Source organism: Aotus nancymaae, unplaced genomic scaffold (assembly GCF_030222135.1).
Source record: "Aotus nancymaae isolate 86718 unplaced genomic scaffold, 86718_ANA_hifiasm-v0.15.2.pri h1tg000059l, whole genome shotgun sequence".
Classification (NCBI taxonomy): Eukaryota; Metazoa; Chordata; class Mammalia; order Primates; family Aotidae; genus Aotus; species Aotus nancymaae.
In genome coordinates this window covers 51,064,860-51,089,838 of record NW_026988473.1, presented here as the reverse complement: position 1 = coordinate 51,089,838, position 24,979 = coordinate 51,064,860, and the positions used below count along the sequence as shown (strand labels likewise).

Genomic DNA, 24,979 nt, shown 5'->3' with positions numbered 1-24,979 from the left:
AAGCCAGCCCCCTCCCCCACCTCTTAGGAAAGTCTGTGATCGACCTTTTAATGTGGGAGGACAGCTTGATTCTTACAAGCTGCCTGGAAGAGAGAGAGAGTGCAAAACCCCAGCTCAGGCATCCCTGTGACAGTCCCTCTGTCCTAATAAATGCTCCAGAGGGACTTGGAACTCACCGCAGGCTCCTCGTTGAGCTTAATTACCTTTTGTTTTTTCATTACAGGCCAGACATAGCAGCACCAAGAGACAAAACAGACAGTGTTCACTAGGACGAATCAAGAGGCTCAAAAGGCGCTGGAGTTTCCCTCTAAGAGCTACACACACTGCAGGAGTGATGTTAACTCGGTTTTTTCCATATAAGATTCTTTCTGTAAAAATATCCTGTGCTTTTGTACTAAATAAAAGTAAAGTGATGCTTTTTAGAGTGAAGTCTAAACACCTCAGATTCAGCAAGAGTGAGATCAGCTAGATTTGCAAAGTCAAGAAAATTGGCTGTTTCCCTCCTCCTTAAGCTAATAGGATCCAACTGTTGGAGCATGACATCATTCCTGAGCCCCAAACCCCGAGCAGAGACTACAGACACTCGCCTGCCTCCCAGAAAGCAGCCGGAGAGGAGGGCCAGGAAAGGAGGCCGAACGATCCAAGCCCGGAGCTGCTCTTACCTCAAAGTCCCGGTGCTTTCCTGCCCACTCCATGCTCACCACAGCCGGCTAGGGAGCCCAGGGCCCCCAAATCCACTGGCTTAGGCTCCGATACCTGCTGCGAGCTTCCCACAGCTCCTTCCTCTGACCTTTCGTGGCGCTCCTCGCAGCCAAGTGAGCAGAGCCCTGCTAGCCGGCCAGGCAAGTTGTCATGGAGACCCTGTCCTCGCTAGGCGGGCGCGCGCGCACAGGCGCGCTCTTGGCCTAGCGCGTGCACAAGGGCGCTCTCTTTTTCTTTCTTTCTCACTGTCTGTCTGTCTGTCTCTCTCTCCCTCAGTTCTGAGAGGCTTCCATGAAACAGCACTGTCTTTTGATCAGCTCGGTTTTTGTACGCATTCCACTCCTCCTACCTCCCTTTCAGTCCAACAGGGGCTCTGAACTGCTCCTGGGAACTTGCTTGAACAGCTCAGAGGGGAGAAGGGAGAAGACAGTGAGTGGACTTGTTTTCTTCCCCTCCAGTGTCTCATTTTTTATAACTTGGAAGAATCCCCGCCGGGGGGGAGGGAGCTAGCTGAAGCGCTTGGAGGGGAAGCAAGCCCTTCCTCTGGGTCCTGGAGCTCGGGTAGGAGGGACCCTGAAGCACTGCCTTGACTTGTTTGTGCACTTGGGATTTTTCCGGGCAGCAGTTGGGGCGGAAATGCACTCTCATCCCAGGAGCTCGCCTGGACTGGCCTCTCTGCTTACCTTGCTGCCTGTCCAGGTTGTGGCGATGGCTTTAACCAGTGCAGGGACTCATGGTACTAGTGCTGGCGCCTAAGCAGTCTCTCATCTTCCTGAAATGGAGAGGAAAGACACTTGGTCAGGACCAGGAAGAGTCCTGGGCAAGTCGAGAGTCACAGCCCAGACAACAAACCTGATACAAATACAGCGTTGTCTCTGCCCTGCTCAGGGCCTGCAGCTAAGGCGCAGGCTTCATGGGAGCTGCTGTCACAGTCAGTAATAATACTGCTCCTGTCAGAAAATGAGCACAGTGCCTGGGACACAGCTGACCCCCTAAGTTTAGTCCTGTCCCCCTCCTGTCCCTTCCTCTCCCCACTCCCCAGAGTACATTTCTGCTTTGTAACATTCTTTTTACATGTATCATTTTGTTTGATCCTCAGAACCTTTTGAAATACACTGCACAGATATTTTTATGACTATTTTTTCAAGTTTATTTATTTAAAACAAATTTTTTTAGAGACAGAATCTTACTCTGTTTCCCAAGCTGGAGTTCAGTGGTGCAATCACAGCTCACTACATCATCAAACTCCTGGGCTCAAGTGACCCTCCTGCCTCAGCCTCTGCAGTAGCTGGGACTGCAGGCATGTACCACCACGCCTGGCTACTGTTTTTATTTTTATTTTTATAGAGACAGGGTCTTACTATGTTGCCCAGGCTGGTTTTGAACTCCTGGCTTCAAGCCATCCTCCTGCCTCAGCCTCCCAAAGTGCTGGGATTACAGGCATGAGCCACTGTATTGGCCTTATGACCATTTTATAGATGGGAAAACTGAGACTCAGAGAGATCAAACATTTGATCTGCACTTACACAGTTAGGCAGTCAAAGAACTAAGAGAATAGATCAGCCAAGTTCCCCCTAGTCCAGCAACACTTTCCACTAAAGTATATTATCACCTCATCTCAAAAACTGTCAAGTTTTTGATAGTTGGTTATGAGATAACACTGGGATCCCAAGGGAATGTGAAGAATCTTTGTAAGTTGTGGTGAGACAGGCTGACTGCCATCCTTTTAGTCTAAAGACCTTAAGACAGCATCTCTGAGATGTAAAACGCCCTCATGCACAGATCAGAGAAAAAGCCCTACCCTATAGCTATATATGACCTTACACTTTTCTAAACTACTCTCAAAATCTTGGCTCATTCAACATAACAGGTCTGAATGTTAGGACTGGTATTACTATACTAATGTAACAGATTTTTTAAAAAATTCTAAAACAGGCCAGGCAAGGTGGCTCACACCTGTAATCTCAGCACTTTGGGAGGCCAAGGCAGGCAGATCACGAGGTCAAGAGATCGAGACCATCCTGGACAACATGGTGAAACCCCGTCTCTAGTAAAAAAAATTTAGAAAATTAGCTGGTCATGGTGGCACACAGTAGTCCCAGCTACTTGGGAGGCTGAGGCAGGAGAATCACTTGAACCAGGGAGGCGGAGGTTGCAGTGAGCCGAGATCACTCCACTGCACTCTAGCCTGGCAACAGAGTGAGACTCCGTCTCAAAAAAAAAAAAAAAAAATTCTAAAACAGAAGTAAAATTACTTGCCCCAGGTCACAGAACCAGGAAATAAAATCTATAAACAGTGTCTAAGCCTTTCAACTCCTTTGAGTACATTAAACACAGTGGTTGCAACACACCAGGTGGAGCAGGGGTCAGAAGGCCGTGGCAGTGCCTGACTCCACCACTAACTGCCACATGCCATTGGGCAAGTCACCTGACTTCCCACTTTCTACCTACAGAGCCTACTGACAGGGCTGGGGATGCGAGTCAAAAGAGATGCTATACGTGAATGCACTCTCAAGTCAGTCACTGAAGTAAAACTTCACTCCTCCCGGCCACTCCTCACCAAAAACAAACAAACAAAAAAACAGTGGGGCAGTTAATATCCTCCCCAGGATGAGGACACTGAGGATTAGGTAGATATTTTCCAATGTTGCTCCCGAACAGTGCTAAAGGTCTTGATGCTTTTTCTTTTTTTTGACATGGGGTCTTACTATGTTGCCCAGGCTGGTCTTAAACTCCTGAGCTCAAGCAATCCTCCCACCTCAGCCTCCTGAGTAGCTGGGATTATAGGTGTGTACCACCACGCCCAGCCTGATAGAATCTTTAATGCAACATCCTATGCAGAATCTTGTAGATTTTTAAAAAATTAATTTCCAGCATATTGCAACATTCTCAAAACAAGACTCTGATTGACTTCAGTTTAAAAAGTAAATATATACCAGAAGTTAAGGTAGGAGCAGTGTTACAAAATCCAACAGGAAATGACAGGGTGGCACAAATCCTAAATGGTGGGCACTACTGCTTTAGTGAAGCAATCAGAGCTTCCAAGGGAGTGAAACTAATCACCCACTATAAATGCCCAACCTCACCCAAGCCCCAGCTGAAGACTCCCAAGTCTACAAAGAAAGACAAGGTAGAAAGGCAAACGCAGTATCATCCAGTCACTAGATTCCACCTCTTCTTTGTCCAAAAGGCATTCCTCTGCTCTCCTCCTGATCCTCAAAATGCACATTCCACTTGCCCAGTCTCCATCCTGAGAAAGAAGAGGTGATCCTACCCCTTTCTACAATAAGATAATATTAGTAAGACAGCAGTAACACCAGTGAACACTTATTGAGCACCTACCATATGCCAGGCATTCTTTCAAGCAGTATGAGGGCCAGGGTCAGGACTGAGTACTAAAGCTAATACAAGTCAGTCCCTGAAGTAATCCAAACTTAAAAAGCCCTCCAAGACAGACCCAGAATGCGGGCCATGCTCCCCCTAGTGGCATGCTGGAGTCAGGGAGGTTCCTTAGGGCCTTGTCCTGGGGGCAGGGACAAAGGAAGGGCCCCATTAGTGAGAGAACTGGAATCCCTGATTGGGTGATGCTACTGTGTACACAAGCCTTGAACTGGGCAGAGCCAGGGATAGCTGAATCCCGCCAGTGCCTCTGCAAGGCTGGATTTAGACCAATCCCACCTGGCCTTTCCTGAAGGATAAGGGTTTGACAACCTTATATAAGCTCCCTGGTGTCTGCTGAGAGGCCTGCATGCACATATGTGCCAGAATCCTGGGAGACATCCTCCACTTTCCCATTTACTTTCTCCCCACCTCCAACCCATTTCCCAACTGCGAACAATTCTACTGCCAAAATCTATCTTTTATCTGTTCACTTTTCTCCACCTTTGATGCTATCCATCTCTCGCCTTAATTATTGCAAAAACCTCCTAATTGCCCTAGCTTCCACTCTTGCCCTCACAAAGCCCTTCTCCATAGAGCTGTCTGAATCACCTTTTTACACTAGATCAGGTCATTTCCTGCTTAACACACTTCATTGACTTCCCACTATACTTAGGATAAAATCTAACTTCTTACCAGGACCTACAAGGCCCAGCATGATTCTCCTCCTGTCTTCTTTCAACACACTTCCTGCCCTTCCCTCTCTGTGCATCAGCCACATACAACTGCTTTTAGTTCCCCCAAAGTGTCATATTTTTTCCAGACTGTTTTCCTTTGCTGGGACACCCCTCACCAAGCAGTCTTTGCCTGGATAGCTTTTATTCACCTTGCCTCACCTTGACTCTCCTGTCTCTTGACTTTCACAATCCTCCAGTCTAAATGAGGCTCCCACACTTACCTTTCAGAGCACTCACCATGCTGTGTAATTATGCATTTGTGCAACTATTTGCTTAATCTCATTCTTCCCTCATGAGTTCCTAAAGAGCAGGAACCTTGACTATTTTGCTAACCACCAATATTCCCTGCACTTAGTGCAGGCCCAGCTCATAGCTGGCACTCAGTAACTATCTGCTGAATGAAATGCATAAAAACCCACTTCTTCCTGTCCGACAGGAAGAAGAAACTTAGAGCAGCTATTTCATGTCACTCACTGCCTCTTTTCATAGACTTACAAACTATAATTACATCTTTTTTCCTCATGTGCCTTGCCTGTGGGTACACCAAAAATTCCTGTAAAGTCTCCCTGTGGTTTGTTTCCCAGAACTTTCCTGGTAAGGTCACTCTCTGGGGACTGCCCTCCAGGGTTTTACAGCTGCTCCCATTACCAGTGCCCCATCACAGGCCTCCACCACCACCGGGTCATTGCCAGACCACTGTGCAGGAATGGCCCAGCTCCCACGATGACAAGGTTCTCTCAGGCCAGCAGCTCCACAGACAAAAACGCCTTGTCTCCCCTCCATGGCGCAGGCCACTGTGCTTGTAAAAAATACATTTTACTAAAAAAAAAAGTCTCGCCAGGCACAGTGGCTCAGCCTGTAATCCCAGCACTCTGGGAGGCGGAGGCAGGCAGATCATGAGGTCAAGAGATCGAGACCATCCTGGCTAACACGGTGAAACCCCATCTCTACTAATAATATAAAAAATTAGCCAGGCACGGTGGCATGCACCTGTAGTTCCAGCTACTCGGGAGGCTGAGGCAGGAGAATCGCTTGAATCTGGGAGACAGAGGTTGCCATGAGCCAAGATCACACCACTGCACTCTAGCCTGGTGACAGAGCGAGACTCCGTCTAAAAAACAAAAAAGAAAAGAAAAAAGAAAAAATATATATGTAAATGATGATCAGATTCCAGATTAGGTCACTAGAGGGGTTTATAGTACTTTCTTGTCTCTTTAAAGACAACTGAAATTCTGAACCTGAAAACACAGGAACAGAGTAAATCTTTTAAAGTCACTCCTTACTTTGGGATCAAAGAAATTCAAGTAAAATGGGCTGTTGTTTCAATATTATTGGTTAGATCTTAGAAAGCCTAAGAGCGGTCTAATTTCAAATGCCTCTGAGAAGCCTAATTCCTAATGCTCACCAGACTGGGGTCCAGTGGTATTGCCACTGAAGACATCCAGTTCTACCAAATTAACAGGTAATCAGGTCAAGCACACCTGTAATCCCAGCACTTTGGGAGGCTGGGGCAGGAGAAATGCTTGAGCCCAGGAGTTCAAGATCAGCCTGGACAACATAAGTAAACCCCCGCCTCTACAAATAACAATTTTTTTAAATTGGCTGGGCATAGTGGCACACGGCTGTGGTCTCAGCTACTTGGAGGCTGAGGTGGGAGGATCGCCTGAGCCCAGGAAGTTAAGGCTGCAGTGAGACATCATTGCATCACTGCACACCAGCCTGGGTAACAGAGTGAAATTCTGTCTCAAAAAAGAAAAAAAATGAGGAATCAAACATGTTCCCCTCCACCAATTCTCCTACACTGGCTTCTAGCTGACATTTATGGAAGAACCCTTAAGGACTTCACAATTTTCCTCTTCTGCCTGTGAATGGCAATGTGGTAAGAAGGGAAGCTTTTAAAATTCAAGAGTAGACAGCTAGCAGGCTGGAGCCCAGCCCTGGCTTCCAGCTTTCTGGAATGGTAAAATCCTGGGTAACTCCCTGTCTCCCTTAGGGCCTTTGCTTTTTCCTCCACATGAGAGGGCAGGGCTAGCTGTCCAAGCGTCCTTCAGCTTGACTGTCCTACTGCAGTCACCCAGTCCTACTGCTTTCTGAGTAAGTCCGAAGCAGCAGAAGACTTCTTGCTTTCAGGGGCTACAATCTTTACCCAACTCTTTCAGCAAAGCCCCAGGCCTGGGGCTCTGGGATCAGAAAGAGGACCATCACCAATGAAAAGTAGCCTTTTTTGGAAGAAAAAAAAAGGGAGATTCAGGCTTCCTGCCTAAGGATAACTGGACAGAGAAGAAAGGTGCTAAATTACAGGATGGGGAAATTAGGAAATGGCCTGGGAAGTGCCTGGAAGAAGACTGAGGCTCCTGCTGATGCCCCTGCTCAGACTCACCCCTACCCATAAGTCTGAGACAAAGTTGCCTTTACAAAGCAGATATTGACAGTTGGCAATATCTAAGTTCTCTTGGAAGACCATCTGTCTGCTGCAAATCAAGCAGTCTCTACTTGGGTGCTACTAGGGCCTTCAGATCAACAAAACAAATGTCTCCCTCCAGATGGCAATTCCAGGCCCCTTCCACCTGGAAGCCACATGTGGCAGGACCGCCACTGTGATGGCCACTGCCACACATACTTTGCTTACTCAGCTTTCCTAGGAAGGCAGAGAAATACCCATTCTGTGCTCAGGTCCCAGTGTTTTATGATAGGAAGTTTTCCCAGGTCCTTACTCCTGATCTAACTAATCCTGCTTCTCCCACCACCACCACCCCACCCCTGACCTTAAGACTCTCAACTAGAGAAGTGTGGAATTCAGCCTATAAGTCCCCTAGACACCACAGCCCTGCAGTGAAGCAGCGACCACATACCTTCACGCTGGGTTGTGCCCCCTCTCCTTCAGCCTGCCAGCCGTCCAGCCATAGCTCACTTCCACTCAGCTCACAACTCTCTGTATAAAGCTTGATGTTCAGATACTCAAGACACAGGTGCTCATGGCTTGCTCCAGTTTCTTGGAATCTCTGTGATAACGTTCATATATGAGCCAATTTTCTGAAATCTCTCAAATCCACAAGTCCCTGACCGCTATCTCTCATTCAGTCGGAGCATTTTAACACTGGGCCGCATACACGTAGGCTTGGGGCCAGGAAAGACTGGACCAAGGAAGCAATACTCTAGACCCCCCCCCAACCAAAAGCATCATTTTACCATCCTAGAATAGGCTATCTGGCCGGGTGCGATGGCTCACGCCTGTGTTCCCAGAACTCTGGGAGGCCAAGGCAGGTGGATCACTTGAGGTCAGGAGTTTGAGACCAGCTTGGGCGACATGGCAAAACTCTGTCTCTGCTAAAAATACACAAACTAGCCAGGCACATGCCTGTAATCCAGCTACTCAGGAGGCTAAGGTGGGAGAATCACTTGAACCCGGGAAACGAAGGTTGCAGTGAGCCGAAATCATACCACAGCACTCTCTAGCCTGGGCAACAGAATGAGACTGTCTCGAATAATAATAATAATAATAATAATAATAATAATAATAATAATAATAGGCTTTCCAAGCTTAGCTGGCTCAGAACTCTGAGTTCAACAATGATGTTAACCTATCATGATTAAAAGCTTCAGGATCAGGGAGGCAAGATGCAAAGTGGAGGGAAAGGGAAGAGATGGGGATTAAGAAGAATGTGGACCCAAACTGCTTTTCTATGATCTACCCAAGAAAATAAATACCTTGAGCCTGAGAAAGAAGGACCTGTCAGAGTAAGATCTGGGCAAGGCTGTGGGAAGTGTGAGCCCAAACTGTGTCAACCTCCTCAATCCTAGCTCCCTTACTCTTCCTGGCTAGACTGATTCTCTAGTCCTATCCCCAGTACTCCTCAGAACAGGCTGCCACTCCAGTGCCAACCCCACCCCACTGCCTTGTAGGTGACTGCACCAAGACTCATTCAGCTTAATTCACCTGATAGCTGTAATATTCTTTAGAGAAAGAACTATGTCTTAACTTCGAATTCTAGCTTAGGACTATGTACCAAGTACAATAATACATTTTTTAATGAATGTGTTAACAAAACCAACCAATCAATCCAACTTAAAAGGGTATCAACAATGTCACCACAGAACCTACACCATTTGGTGCTTACGCCTCACAGTAGTCCAGAGTTTCCAAGGTAGAGTGACAAGCTGGGTGACAGAGTGAGATACTGTCTCAAAAAAAAAAAAGCGTTTAAGGAAAAATGAGATATTTGTGTAACCTCAAAGTAGCTCTCCTAGAATATTTATTAATTACAGAAGCAGAAATAGTAGTTAACCTCATGGTGGAGAAATGGGCAGATATCACCTTAACCAAGTGATCAACGTTAACACTACATGCAATAAGACATAATGACACCATGTACCCCTGATACCATGCACTGAGAAGGGCAATTCACCTCTGTGGTGCTCTTCCCAAAACTCCATGACTTTGATCTAATTATGAAAAAACATCGGGCGGGTGCGGTGGCTCACACCTGTAATCCCAGCACTTTGGGAGGCTGAGGTGGGTGGATCACGAGGTCAGAAGTTCAAGACCAGCCTGACCAACATGGTGAAACTCTATCTCTACTAAAAAAAATAAAAAATTAAATGGGTATGATGGCGGGCACCTGTAATCCCAGCTACTCGGGAGGCTGAAGTAGGAGAATCGCTTGAACCCAGGAGGCTGAAGATTGCAGTGAGGTGAGATCGTGCCACTGCACTCCAGCCTGGGCGACAGAGCAAGACTCCATCTTAAAAAAAAAAAAAAGAAAAAATAGGAAGGCCAAGGTGGGCAGATCACAAGGTCAAGAGATCGAGACCATCCTGGCCAAAATGGTGAAATCCCATCTCTACCAAAAAATACAAAAATTAGCTGGGCTTGGTGGTGTGTGCCTGTAGTCCCAGCTACTCGAGAGGCTGAGGCAGGAGAATCGCTTAAACTGGGGAGGCGGAGGTTACAGTGAGCTGAGATTGCGCCACTGCACTCCAGCCTGGCGTCTGGCAACAGAGCCAGACTCTGTCTCAAAAAAAAAAAAAAAGAAAGAAAAGAAAACATCAAGTAAACCCATCCTAAGGGATATTCTACAAAACACCTGACCAGTACTTCTCAAAAGGGCCAGGGTCATGAAGGACAAGGATAGATGGAGGAATTGTTACAGATTAGAGGAGACTAAGGGGACACAGCAACTACGTATAACACGGGATCCTGGATTAGATCCTGGAATAGAAAAGGAGTTTAACAGGAAAAACTGGCAAAATCCCAGTTAAGTCTGTATCAATATCAATTTTAGTTTTGATAATTGTACTGTAGTTACACAAGATTAGGAGAAGTTTTACTGCCATTGCAACTTTTCTGTAAGTCTAAAATTATTTAAAAGTAAAAAGTTTTTAAAAGCCAAATTTAAAGATAGGTAAATAAAAGTATATATAGTACATGGTTATAGGAAAAAAACATAAAGGTAGATAAGACTGACTCAAGTTTGGGAAGCACTAAAGTAATTACCCTACACTCAAGAAAAGTCACCCCCCAGAATGAGAATCGCTGCTGCTGCTGAAGAATATTTAGTAAGATAGGGAAATGTCCACTTTATATTACTTGGAGGTAAAATTAATATATCATCCCCTTCTGCTAAAAAATATATATCTCACATATCCCATAGAAAACTGTGTGTGTTAAAATAAAAATAACCTATGCTAAACGAAGTACAGATGACATTTATTAAATAGTAAATGGGATATGGTTTTTGGAAAGTAATTCATCAATTAGAATGCTGATAGACTTTGACTCAGCAGCCTCACTCTGGGAGAGTATCCTAAGAGAAAATTCCTAAGTATGAGGAATAAATGTGTGTTCACAGCATTATTTATAATAATTTTAAAAATCAGAAACAACCTCCTTATCAGTCATTCCTAGATTAGTATTTTTTTAACCACAACCCACTAAAGAATATTTTATATTGTAATCTAGCATATGCATGTGTGAGAGGGTGCATGTGTGTGTGTAAAAAAACTAAACCAAAAAGATTTCTCAAAATAACACTATCTTTATTATATGTGATGCTCTCTGCTATTTTCAATCTTAATCATTATTAAGAAAACAAAGTATATAGAGCCCCACTAAACTGATTTCCTGACCCACTAATGGATTATGGCTCTTAGTCTGAAAAATTGCACTAGATGAACTATTGTGCAGCCATTGTTAAGAGATAACTATGGCAGGGCTTGGTGGCTCACGCCTGTAATCCCAGCACTTTGGGAGGCCAAGGTGGATGGATCACTTGAGGTCAGGAGTTCGAGACCAGCCAGGCCAACATGGTGAAACCCCGTCTCTACTAAAAATACAAAAATTAGCCAAACATGATAGCATGTGCCTTAATTCCAGCTATTTGGGAGGCTGAGGCACGAGAATTGCTTGAACCCAGGAGGCAGAGGTTGCACTGAGCTGAGATCGTGTCACTGCACTCCAGCCTGGGCAACAGAATGAGACTCTGCCTCAAAAATCATAAATTAAATTAAATTTAAATTCAAAAGAAATTTTAAAGAGACTACTATAAACCATAAACTGGTAGTGCCAATTGGTTCTAAGGAGAAAAGAGGGTGGGAGGAAAACTTGCTTTTCACTGTATGCCTTTTTGTACCTTTTGAATTTACAACACATGTTTTTCATTTAAAAATTAACTGGCTGGGCACAGTAATTCCAGCACTCTGGGAGGCAGAGGTGGAAGGATTGCTTGAGCAAAGGAGTTCGAAACTAGTCTGGGCAACATAGAGAGACCTTGTCTCTACTAAAAATATAAAAATGTTTAAAATAGCATCAGCCTGTAGTCTCAGCTACACAGGAGGTTGAGGCAGGAGGATCACATGAGCCTGAGAGATAAGAGGCTGCAGTGAGCAGTGACTGCACCACTGCACTGGAGCCCAGGTGACAGAGGGAGATCCTGTCTCAAAAAAAGAAATTAACTAACTTTAAATGGCAGTTATGAAGACTTTAATAGCATGAGAGACAATGCTAATTATGCATAATAAAGCTATAACTATACTAAAATGTAAAGACATGTGCAAGTGAAAAAGAAATTTATACCAAGCAGTAATCATGTTAACAATTTTTTTCCTTTTTACTAAATTCTACATATTCTATAGTGTTGCTATTGGAGTTTTTTTGTTGTTTTGTTTTGTTTTGAGACAAGGTCTGGCTCTATTGCCCAGGCTGCAGTGCAGTGGTAAGATCTTGGCTCACTGCAACCTCTGCCTCCCAGGCTCAAGCAATCCTCCCACCTCAGCCTCCCAAGTAGCTGTGACTACACATGTGCACCACCACACCCAGCTAGTTTTTCTATTTTTTGTAGAGACGGGATTTTGCCACATTGGTTTCAAACTTGTGAACTATTTTGCTTCTACCATTCAACATATATTTATTTTCTTAAATTAAATCAATTATTTATAAGGACATAGGAGATTTTAAAGTTAATGGTAACGTTTTCTTTCTTAAGCTAGGTTGTGGGTACATGAATACTAACACCTAAACTATACATATAAAAATAGATATTCTACATATTTTGAATAATTTCTCAATTTTTTCCAGCTTTACTGAGTTATAATTGACAAAAGTTATATATACTAAAGATGTACAGCATGATAATTAGATATACTAATACACTGTGAAATGAGTATCACAATCAAATTAATCACATGTGGTAATCACATTCATTACCACACATAGTTACCATTTTGTGTATGCATGTGGTGCGGGGAGGTGAGGACACTTGAAGACCTACTCTCTTGGCAAATTTCAAGTAAACAATACAGTGTCAACTATAGTCATCATGCTGTACATTAGATTCCCAGGATTTATTTATCTTATAACTGAAAGTTTAGCAACATTTTTTAAAGAAAAGATTTCAAAAGTGGAATCTTTCCCGCAACCTGCCTCCTTGACCTCAAACTCACGGAGCCACTCCAGCAAGGTACTGATACAGGATTTAAAACTGTCAGTCAATTGGATGCATTCCACCTCTGTGAAGAGAATGTGGACCATACCATCACCAGGGCTTCTAAAGGTTTCCATGTAGAACTTTGCAGGTGGGAAGAGAATCTAATGTGGACTGTACCATCACCAGGGCTTCTAAAGGTTTCCATGTAGAACTTTGCAGGTGGGAAGAGAATCTAATGTGGACTGTACCATCACCAGGGCTTCTAAAGGTTTCCATGTAGAACTTTGCAGGTGGGAAGAGAATCTAATGTGGACTGTACCATCACCAGGGCTTCTAAAGGTTTCCATGTAGAACTTTGCAGGTGGGAAGAGAATCTAATGTGGACTGTACCATCACTAGGGCTTCTAAAGGTTTCCATGTAGAGCTTTGCAGGTGGGCTAGTTTCAGCATTCCATTCACACTCAGGACTGTTCTTTTGTTTTTCCTCTTTTCCCCACCAAGCTCTTGTTCATTGCCTTACATTTTTAATTACCTATAATCTCTTCTGAGCATATTCATCTTTGAATTTCCAATAGGCTGTTGTGCGGTACTTTCTTTGTACATAGCAAATGCTCAAAAAATATTTCTTAAACAATATCATAGGAAACTCCAGAAAAGACTATATAAAAAGGGCAAGGACTCAGAGAAGGAGTACTGATCCCTGGAGATTAAGTACAAATTGCATCAAGAAACAGCATTACTTTTAGTTAATGAGGTTATTATATAATTGTTGTAGAGAATAAAATAGATAATACATGTAAAACATTCAGCAATAGCTAGTAAGTGGTCCATAAATAACAGATTGGTGACTTAAAAATATCCATACATATTTACACAATATGTATTTGTATATAATATAATATATACATCATATAAATAAATACACACATATGTACATACATATAGCAAAGAATGTCAGGGACATAATCTGGACTTCAGAAAAATCTCTCTTAATCTTGTAAAAAAAAAAAATCAGAGATACACCAGCAGCTGGATGGACTGGTAACTCAGGACAGCTGGGTCCAAACAGTGCTATGAAATGAATTAGACACATCCCATTTGCTTTATCACATTCATTGATTTGCATATATTGAACCATCTGATATAGTTTGGCTGTATCACCACCCAAATCTCATCTTCTAGTTCCCATAATCCCCAGGTGTCATGGGAGAGACCCAATGGGAAGTGATTGAATCATGGGGGCCACTTCCCCCATCCTGTTTTCATGATAGTGAGTGAGGCTCATGAGATCTGATGGTTTTATAAGCATCTGGCATTTCCCCTGCTTACACTCATTCTCTCTCCTGCCACCCCATGAAGAGGTGCCTTCCACCATGGATTATAAGTTTCCTAAGGCCTCCCAGCCATTCGGAACTGTGAGTCAATTAAACCTCTTTTCTTTATAAATTACCCAGTCTCGGACAGTTCTTTATAGCAACATGAGAATGGACTAATATACCATCCTTGCATCCCAGGGATAAATCCCACTTGATCATGGTACATGAAACTTTTTTTTCTTTTTATGTGACCTGAGGCCACTGTTCAAGTTCATTCTTCTTTTGTTAAATTTAACTTTTATTTTAACAGGGGTGCATGTGCGGGTTTGTTATACAGGTAATCTTGTGACATGGGGGCTTGTTGTACAGATTATTTCATCACCCAGGTATTAAGCCTAGTACTTATTAGTGTTTTTCCTGATCCTCTCCCTCTTCCCACCCTTCATCCTCAAGTAGGCCTTGGTGCCTGTTGCTCCCCTCTATGTGTCCATGTGTACTCAATGTTTAGCTCCCACTTATAAATGAGAACATGCGGTATTTGGTTTTCTGTTCTGCATTAGTTTGCTAAGAATAGTGGCCTCCAGCTCCATCCATATTCCTGCAAAGGACGTGATTTTATTCGTTTTTATGGCTGCATAGTATTCCATGGTGTATATGTACCACATTTTCTTTATCCAGTCTACTACTGATGGGCATTTAGGTTGATACCGTGTCTTTGCTGTTGTGAACAGTGTTGCAGTGAATATATATGTGCACGTATCTTTACAATCAAATGAATTTTTTTTTTTTGAGACAGGGTCTCACTCTGTCACCAAGGCTAGAGTGCAGTGGTACAATCTCAGCTCACCTCGGCCTTGGTTGCCACCTCCCAGATTCAAGCAATTCTCCTGCCTTAGCCTCTCAAGTAGCTGGGACTACAGGTGCGCACCACCATACCCAGCTAACGTTTTATATTTTTAGTAGAGACAGGGTTTCATCATCTTGGTCAGGCTGCTCTTGAACTCCAGACCTCAAGTGATCTGCCTGCCTCAGCCTCCCAAAGTACTGGAATTACAGGCGTGAGCCACCCCACCCAGCCTCTTTATAATCAAATGATTTATATTCCTTTGGGTATAGATCCAGTAACGGGATTGCTGGGGGGAACGGTATTTCTGTTTTTAGGTCTTTGAGGAATTGCCACACTGTCTTCCATAATGGTTGAACTAATTTATACTCCCACCAACGGTACATAAGCATTCCTTTTTCTCCACAGCCTTTCTAGCATCTGCATTTTTTTCACTTTTCAATTATAGCCATTCTGACTTGCATGAGATGGTATCTCATTGTGGTTTTGTTTGCATTTCTCTAATGATCAGTGATGTTGAGCTTTTTTTCATATGCTTATTGGCCACATGTGTGTCTTCTTTTGAAAAGTGTCTGTTCATGTCCTTTGCCCACTTTAAAAAAATTGTTTTTTTGTAAATTTGCTTAAGTTCCTTATAGATGTGGATATTAGAACTTTGCCTTATTAGATTCAATGTGTAGTTGAATTCTATTTGCTAGTATTGTTAGGGACTTTTGCATCTATGTTCATCAGAGATGTTGGCCTGTAATATTCTTTTCTTTTCCCATTTGTTCTAGATCCCATCATGGTTACCCCTTTTATCAATGACTTGGATGAGACACAACTATCAAATATGCTTATGATAAATTAATTGGGAGGGATAATTAATATACTAGATATAATTAGAGAAAAAAGCCTCCATAAACTGGAACCACAGGTTAAATATGGCAAGATAAAAATTTTAAAGGGCAAAATACGTAATTTTACGCTGAAGTTTAGAAAAATACTGCATGACAACAGGATAAAGATGTTTATTAGTGAAAAAGACCTGAAGAAAGGTTCAATATGAGTCAACTGATGAGCAAATGTGATTTTGAGTTTAGCTGACAAAATACAGGGACCATATCAAATGAGATTAATGTCCTGCTCTGCTCCATTCTGGTTAGAACAAAAGTGTTTCCAGAGGACGTATACTATACTTGCAGTCCCGGGGCAAATGGAGTCTTGAATAACATTTCAGACAAATACATTGAAAGAAGAAAAGGAAATCAAGTCTTTTGGAGCCCCTTAGACTGAGAAGTAAAATAATATGTCTGATTCATGGGATTGTAAGTTCTCCTGTAGAACAGGAAGATAGAAAACTACTACCTTTATCCCCAATGTCATCTCTGGGGAGTAAGGAACACTCATGGAAAAAAGAGACGGCTGGGCTCTACCTGACCTGACCTTTGTCCCTCCTGCTAGTCACATCAAAACCTCCCAGTTGGGGCACTGACCATCTGAGCTTTAGCAAGGACATACAGCAGCTCAGGAATCCCAACAATTTTTACCCATTATCTCCCCAGACCACGGTTCCCTACAAGCAGAATCACAGTGATATTTTTAACTATCACAGTGAATTCTTGTGGATCTTTAACCTTCTATACTAAGCTGTCATCTGATAGCTGTTGTGAGCAAGGACTCAGGTTTAAACGTTGTAACCCAAACACAAGATGGTTGAAATGTAGCACCCAGCTTCTTCGGGGACTGCTGGGATATAGACACACCAGCTTATCTCCTGTAAAGGGACCCTATGATGCTTCTTCTAAGGACCTGGGGAGAGAGTAGAACAGTGGCCCTTCAATATCCAGTTCTTATCCTAGGAACATGGAAGGCAGCCCTGATCTACAGGTAAGTCATACTAAACAAACGTCAACATCCTACAGGAGAAGATGCCATTTTTTAAACCATCTTCTTTTTCCCCAAGCTTAAAAACTTAGAAGTTCCTAATGCATGCAATGATTAGCTCCTTTCTTAACAAGACATGCAGTGGGCCCATCCTATGTTTATGTGGAAGAGAGCTAGTTTGCCTTTGTGTAATAAGAGGTGCTTATGAATGTTCGTTTACTTAGAGATCAACATTGAACAACCTGTGTGATAAAGAAATCAATTAGACCCCAGGATGCAAGGAAGGGATGATGAGTGGGATGATGAAAGGAAAAGCAGGGGAATGTAGGGGGTGGGGGTGGAGAGGAGAAAGCAATTTAAGATCCTGAAGCACAGAAACAGGAGGAAGCTTGTTTGAAAGTCTCAGAGTGGCAAATTTGGGGGAATTCCTGAGCATTACTCCCAGGGATGTCAAGGAGCATACTTAAGCACCACTTAGCCTTTTGAATTCGCAGGAAAGAAAGAATTCAGAAAGCCTTTATTCCATATCTGTTTGGGGCTCCTCGCCCTAGGGTGATGCAACTGCCTACACCCCACTTAGCTGGTTGGCTGAGCTTTGAAAGACTGAGAGGAGGAAGGCAGAGTGAAAAGAACAAAGGGTCAAGGACTACTGTCCCCAGCACAGCCAATGCCAGCAGAACACTCCCTTCTCACAAGGCCATGGGACTCCAAAACTGGTCAATGCTAGCTCATCTCAAACCCAGGCAGATAAAGGATGTCAATGATTTCACAGGCCTCCTGAAGTCGATGAAAGACCATAGCCACTCATCTCCAATGCAGATAGCATCTGCCACCAGTAATGCATGACACACCTCTACTAAGGAAAGGGCTCACAGGAGGTGACGAAGGGGTGCGCACTCTGGGAAAATCTGCCAAGACGAGGCTCGACTCTCTCTGCATGCTCCCAAGACAGTTACCAAGTTACCAGGGCTTTAATTAAGTCACAGAGGGTCCAAGACCCAGAGACATGCGAGAGTTGTCCAAGGCAAAGATAGAGACTTGTGTGGCTGGGATTTGGGGGCTTGAAGTGGTTTTTGTTTTGTTGTTGTTTTAGTAAATAAGACTGTCTCAGCAAGCTTCTGAAGAGTGAACCCTGTTTCTATTTTATCGAAGATGGCTAGAGAGACAGCTCGACTACATCTGACTTCACCTGCTGCTCTGAGGGGTGGGAGAGAATGGGATAGACGTTCCAGATAAAATAACAATTTGCCCGCCACAAACTTCCTTCTTCTACTATCCAGGAAGTCCATTTCCCCCTTAAATCCCTATAGCACCAGACTTGGGGGTGGGCATGGGGGTGGACTGTGGCGATGTTATGTGGATGAGACAAAGACAAAAATGTGAGACATGGACCCAACTGCTGGCTGTGGAACTTGGGATGGGCCCAAAGGCCAGGGCCATTCAGACTAAACTAAGGGCACTATGAAGTTTATCACCTTGAGAACCTCTCGTTAGAGAGCTGCTCCTGCCTACAGTGGCCGGGGCAGAGATGGAAAGCAAGTGAAGGACCAGACGGACGCTGAGAACCTAGAAGGAGCACACAAAGCCTGATTCGGCCTCATGACCTATGACCCCTACTTCCTCCTCCAGAAGGGCCTGGACACAGAGAATGCACCTTCAACAGAAGAACTCAGCCGTTAGGCTGCACCAAAGTTCATTCAGGAGCCCAGCCCTGGGCAAAGCAAAGCCTCCTGCCCGCCAGGATGCAGCACTTCTCTGGTTTGTCTTCAGGGACTCCAGTGCAGCTGTGTCTGCAGGGGAGCTGGGGGTCAGGACACAGGCCACAAGAACCCACTCTGTGAGGGGTCACTGCTTTCGAGGATACCAAAGGGGACCCTCGTCTCTGTGTTCCTTTCTTCCACCGTGATCCCTCTCTGCTCCCTCTCCCGCCATGTGGGGTGGTGAGAATGGGGACAAGCACGGGGGACAGAGCACTCTTGTAGGAAACAAGGACTCGGAGGGTGACCGGCTGCGGAGGTGAGCAAGGCGCCAGAAGGACTCCAGCTTCTGACCCGGATGGCCGAGTGCCATCACCACCTCAGGAAACACTGACCAAACAGAAGATTCACGCTGCTTTGCTGTGGTCATGTCTGAGTTTACCCACGAGGGGAAGCTGCTCCAACAGAGGAAGCTAAGACAAGAGCAGGCAGCAGAGACGGAAGACAGGGATGAGGCAAGAAAGAGTGGAGGAGAAAAGTAAGAGGAAAGGAAGGAGGGAGGCGGGGAAAGGGAGGGGAAAGCGTGTGTGTGTGTCAGGGGGGTATGTGTAGAGTGTGTGTGTGGTGTGGTGTGTATGTGTGTGTGGTGTGTGTGTGGTGAGGTGTGTGGTGTGTATGTGGTGTGGTGTGTGGTGTGCATGTGTGTGGGGTGTGGTGTGTGTGGCATGTGTGTGGTGTGTGTGGTGTGTGTGTGGTGTGGTGTGTGTGGTATGGTATGTGTGGTGTGTGTGTGGTGTGCATGTGTGTGGGGTGTGGTGTGTGTGGCATGTGTGTGGTGTGTGTGTGTGGTGTGTGTGGTGTGTGTGTGGTGTGGTGTGTGTGGTATGGTATGTGTGGTGTGTGTGTGGTGTGCATGTGTGTGGGGTGTGGTGTGTGTGGGGTGTGTATAGTATGTGTGTGGTATGTGTGCTGTGCATATGTTTGGTGTGTATGTATGGTGTTTTTGTGTGTGGTGTGTGTGTATGGTGTGTTTGTGTGTATGTGGGTGTGTGTGTGGTGCGGTGTGTGGGTGTGGGTGTGTGCACGCATGTATGCACACACAGGAGACAGTGTATGTATAAGAGGAAGTGGGAGAGAAAGTCCGTGACATCAGAGCCCTCGCTACAATGCTGAGTCCTTGGCTGTGGTGATGACTGGCCACAGCGCAATGCAGTAGTGGCGTCCTCACAGTCAGCTTCCGTGGTCAGCACGAGGCAAAAATCACATGGAGTCAAGTTATCCTTAAAATTCCCTTAGAAAGGCACCACAATGGAGGCCCGCCAGTCTCCAGGGAGCCCCACTCAGTACTATTCATATACATTATTTTTGTGCACTCCTAAGAATCTCGGAACAAGAAGGAACCAAGGAGTCCATTTTCCTTCTCTGTGGTTCTCGAAAACAACTCTGAGAAGCAGAACCATTGATATGGTCTGAATGTTTCTGAGTTTATCCCCGAATGTTATCCAGAAAGACAGACTTTCTGCCAAACCCACACTCTCCTCCATGCTGCTGTTGTCTTAATATTGTCTTAGGAGGGAGAGGCCTAGATCATGGGTCCTGCTCCACCACTGAATAGCTGTGTGCGCTGGGAATAGTCACTTCCCCTTTCTTCCCCAGTCTCCCGTTCTATAAAACAGAGCCAGACTAGATGAACTATAAGAGTCCAGACTATGCCGAGCTACCTGCTGAATGAAAAAGTGCAAAGAGTACTGTTCATTTCTCAAACAGAACGTGTCAATATTGGCCAGCTCTCACAGGTCAGAAATGTCGGCATGTTCTGTCTTTCCCCTCAAGTTCATCCTCCATGTCCAAGTCCTGCCTTGTCTACTCTGGAATATTCTGTAGGACTCACCCTCTTCCTCTCTCCTGCTGCTGACCCACCATACCCTTTAGCAGGCCTCCTTACTGCCCTTCTCTGTCCTCTTCAGAATTACTCTATTTTCATCAACAGGAGGGATTTCCACAAAAGTCCACCTTCACTGCATCGCTTCCCATCTCCTATGTACCATGGTAGTACTTCCTGAGTTCAAGTTCCTGGCTCTGCTCTGCCACATCTACCCCTCCAAGGTAGGTCATCACCATCATGCTGGACTGAACACCTCTCCTTTGCTTATAAAGTTGCCCCAACTGTAAAAACCAAAAAAATCCTGCCACCTCCAAGAACATTTTTCTGTAGTTGTAAGATACAGTTCTTGTTCTGAACTATAAATATATCCATGGTTAGTAAACCAACACAGTTAAAATCTTAGATATTCTCTACTTATTTAACAAATACTATCTCTCTCATTAGCTTATAAATTCCCTCAGGTCAGAAAATAAGCTTTATATAATATTTGTATCACAGTGGCAATGGAGCTGAAAAATTCAGCAAGGGCTGCATTGCCTGACTGCCTGATGGTGGAAAGCAAGATCTTTATCTCTCCAGCCCTTGACAACTCACAGGGAATGTTGGGGTGCAGAGGAAGGAGAGAAGACGTAGAATTAATACCCTCCCAACTCCTAAAGTACCTTCCCACCTGTCCCTCCCTGCTTTCACCCACTCTGCTGGGGGCAAAGGAGCCCCCATCACAGGCTGCAATCCACCTCCTCTCCGAGGCTGAGCCTGTGCACATCCGAGCAGTGTGCAGACAGTTCTATTTAGCTCCATTCTTCACGTTCTGATCCGCCTGTGTGATAGCAACAGCTGCTCACAATGCCTGACAGTAGTTGGGAAGATAAAAGGAAGAAAGAGACACACAAGGAAGAAAAACCAAGACTAGCAGTTGTCTTCTCATATATATTTCAGATCTAGACCCTGGAGGGAAGTCTACTTCAAATTAAGCCCCATCTGTTCTCAAGACCCCAAAGAAGCAGAGCACCCATGAGAAAGGCTGTACACCCTGCCAGGCCACAGACACCTCTGCAAGCTGAGCCAGTGAAGACTGAAGGCTGCAAAGAAGGATGGCATCCATGAGGCAGCCAACACACTGGGAGGTGGAGCCTCTGGCTGGCCGGCTGATTCTCAGACCCAGAGCCTCTGCTCCAGAACACACGACCCCAAAACCTCCCTGATAGGTAAGAATCACATAAGTATGTAATGGGTGTAAAATGGGGAGGGTTGTCAGGAGATCAGCCCGATTCCCAGGGGAAAGCATTGCCGGCCATCAAACCCAAGGTACTCAGTAATGCAAGCGTAACCTAGCATGCCTAAACCCACCTTCTCCAACACTCCTGGCTTCTGGCCACTTTGGAACAAACACACCTCTGCAAAAGTCCCAGCTTTTGTGCTCCCCACAGCTAGCCTCCACCACTGTCTCTCCAGATCCTCTCTTATTTATTAGATGCATTCACTCCTACTCTCTACTTCCAGACACACACACACACACACACACACACACACACACACACACACACACCCCTTGAGTAGACACAGAGCAATGAGCCTCCTTCTCAGGCTCAACTTCTGGGTTGGGAGCAGTGGGATGGCTCACACCTATAATCCCAGCACGTTAGGAGGTTGAGGCAGAAGGATCATTTGAGCCCAGGAGTTCAAGACCAGCCTAGGCAACATAGCAAGACCCCATCTCCATAAGAAAAATTAAGGAGAAATTACATTTAATTCTCTGGGATTCACTCCCTAAAAAATTAAAATTTTTAATTTTAATTTTAAAAAATCAGGCTTAACTTCTACCCAGTGTGTGTTCATGCTCCCTTGGGTCCTTTCTGCTTGCAGGAGCTGGTGATGCTGGGTGCACTCTGAAAAATTTTAAACCAGGTAAGGATGGCACTGCCTTCAGAAGTCAAGGGATGCCTTCACAAACCATTCAGAGTGTCAACACAGCCAGACTGGGGAGACACCCAGTTATGCCAAGACCAAGAGGCAGATTCACTTGTAAGCTCCCTTCTCACAAAAGATGATCTGCCATACCCATCTCAGTGCCAAAGACGGACCACAGCGAACCAAGCCTACTCTTTCTCCTCCTACCCCTCACCCCCACCTTCCAGAGAGACAGGGAGACAGGAAAGCAAGTTAGAAAATTTTTAAAAGAACCAACACCTCATTACAGTCCATGAAAAGCTAGCTCCTGGCTCCACGACTGAAAGAAAAGGCAATTCCACCTTCAAACTCCCGGTTACCTTCGGCGGCTGGTCTCAGTGGAACTGCGCTAGCATTCCTCCTCATGGAGCCACACCCCACATAGCCCCAGAGGCAGAGTTGGGCAAAAAGGAATGCAGATAGTTTCCCAGAAGCATCCTGCTGAGAAGAAAACCAAGTGCTTACCCACAGCTTCCTGGGCCCTGAAGGGGAGGCACTGCATTCTCAGAACAAGGACTCTGGCAACTCAAGGACGGTGAGGCCCTCAAATGTGCAAGCCCACAGGAGGCGAGAACACAGCGGGTGGGAAGAGGCCCCGACAGAACAAGCCTGGGCTGGCCCACATGGCTTCCAGTAAGCAGCGGCTACACTTGAATGTGAGCAAGGGTCTTAGGGAGAGCCGAAGCAATCCAGTCACAGAGAAGCCGAGACAGGCCCAGGGATGCAAGTCAGATCCTCTTAGCATAGCTTTGGCGTCACCTGCTTTCTTTTGCCGGCTTCATTTCCTAACACATCTTGAGGGAGAAGGGCAAAAGAACCAGAGGGCGAGCCTAACATCTGACAGGCCAACAAAACTGGTGAGCAGATGGGCCCCAATGCCTCCCAGCTCCATTCTCTCAGTCATGCTCCAGAGGTCATAAGGCTTTTTCCAGTCCTACTGTCAGTTGCAGGCTTCCCAGGAAGCCGCACCACAGCTCCAGAAGCCTGCAGGCAGGTGGGGCTGAGCAAAGGGAAGATCTTCCCTGCAGAAGTGCCTTCTCCAACTTGTGCTTCCTCTAAATGATGACCCTGTAAGGCTGTGTTCTAGGATAATCACAGGAGGAGAAGCAGAACACAGAAAGGAACGAGGAACGTATTAAAGATGCCTTCCTGTTATATACTAAGTGTCCACGTGAAGGATATCAAAAGAAAATCATAAAATAATTTTTTTTTTTTGAGACAGAGTCTCACTCTGTCACCCAGGCTGGAGTGCAATGGCACGATCTTGGCTCACTGCAAACTCCGCCTCCCGGGTTCAAGAGATTCTCCTACCTCAGTCTCCCAAGCAGCTGGGACTACAAGCGCCTGCCACCATCCCTGACTAATTTTTGTATTTTTAGTAGAGACGGGGTCTCACCATGTTAGCCAAGCTGATCTCGAACTCCTGACCTCAAATGATCCACCCGCCTCAGCCTCCCAAAGTGCTGGGATTGCAGGCATAAGCCATTGCGCCCAGCCAAAGTAATTTTAATTCAAAAGTGCTTTAAATCATTAACTGTTTCCTTTGCAATAAAAGAGCAATTTCAAATACAGATTCCATAAAACCCAGACAATGCTTCCCCGTCTCCTATACAACCTCGACTTTGCAAACCTTAATCAGTTGCTAGCATTAACACAAAATACACACAGAGACACATATAGACGCGCGTCTGTTTGTTCTTCAAAGCTTTGTTCCCAAAGCCAAAGATGTAAGACCCCTTCCAACTTCAGGTCCCTATGGGACAACAGGACGCACAGAGTTAAACACGGTTTTCCCCAAGCCAAGGCCTTGGCTGCTAATAGGATTAAGGTTGGCTCTGGACACCCCCACATGCAGGAAGAAGGCTAAGCACCTGGAATCTCCCCTTCCTCCACAGCACCAGTAAACGAGCTGATGTCATCTCTCTGGTAGCCACACATGTCTGTCTCCCAGCCCCTAGGATTTCACCCATCCTCACCTCAAAATTGCATAATAAGGATCTGCAGCTGGTTAGTTCAGTTACTCACAGCCTGGTGCCAATGAAGCAAAGGTAGTAAATTTGCTACTTAGAGCCATTCGTTTCACCTTACCCTGTGGCCACAGATTTTAACTGTTTGAACCTAGATCAAAATGCTTGCTGCTTTTTTTCAGAGAGACAAGACCAAAATGAACTCAAAAAGAGCATCCCTGGGTACCACAGAAAGAAGGACAAAGATAAAATCAGCAGTAACTGTACTTCTTTGGAACGGGATGACACACACTAATCCCCAAGCAAGAACATCTGGATAAGCTTTCCCACCCTATTGGGAAATTTTCAGTCACCTGGAACCTAGCACAGTTTGGAAAGTCATTCCATTTTCCTGAACTGTTCATTTCACAAGGAGATGCTGCAGTTTACACACAGTGCACTGGGACAGCTTCAGTTTTCACAGATTAGCAGCATATGCACCCTACAGGAAAGGCCCGTAGCTTTAAATTAGATGCTTTCCACCCTAAGACCTGATACAGCATCTCAACAAAAATGTATTATTTCCTCGTCAAAAATCAGAGGCGGTAACTCCACTAACCCCACTAAATAGTATGTTTAAAGAATGTGATCCTGGCCAGCAACGGTGGCTCACACCTGTAATCCCAGCACTTTGGGAGGCCAAGGCAGGCAGATCATGAGGTCAGGAGATCGAGAC

General features: G+C 45.1%; 1 protein-coding gene across 12 annotated transcripts in view; it reads right to left on the bottom strand.

Annotated features, from left to right (window-relative positions):
* The window catches only part of DENND2B (DENN domain containing 2B), a 205,787-nt gene that overhangs the window by 118,476 nt on the left and 62,332 nt on the right, over positions 1-24,979 (bottom strand). For 8 of the 12 annotated variants that reach the window (XM_012456708.3, XM_064365206.1, XM_064365200.1 and 5 more), the window contains one exon: positions 1,386-1,474. The gene's annotated coding sequence lies outside the window, so the exon portion shown is untranslated. Of the gene's footprint in view, positions 1-662; positions 1,166-1,385; positions 1,475-4,044; positions 4,064-5,807; positions 5,916-22,537; positions 22,557-24,979 lie in introns of those variants that run through there. The other 4 variants (XM_064365204.1, XM_064365203.1, XM_064365208.1 and 1 more) reach the window with 4 other exon arrangements.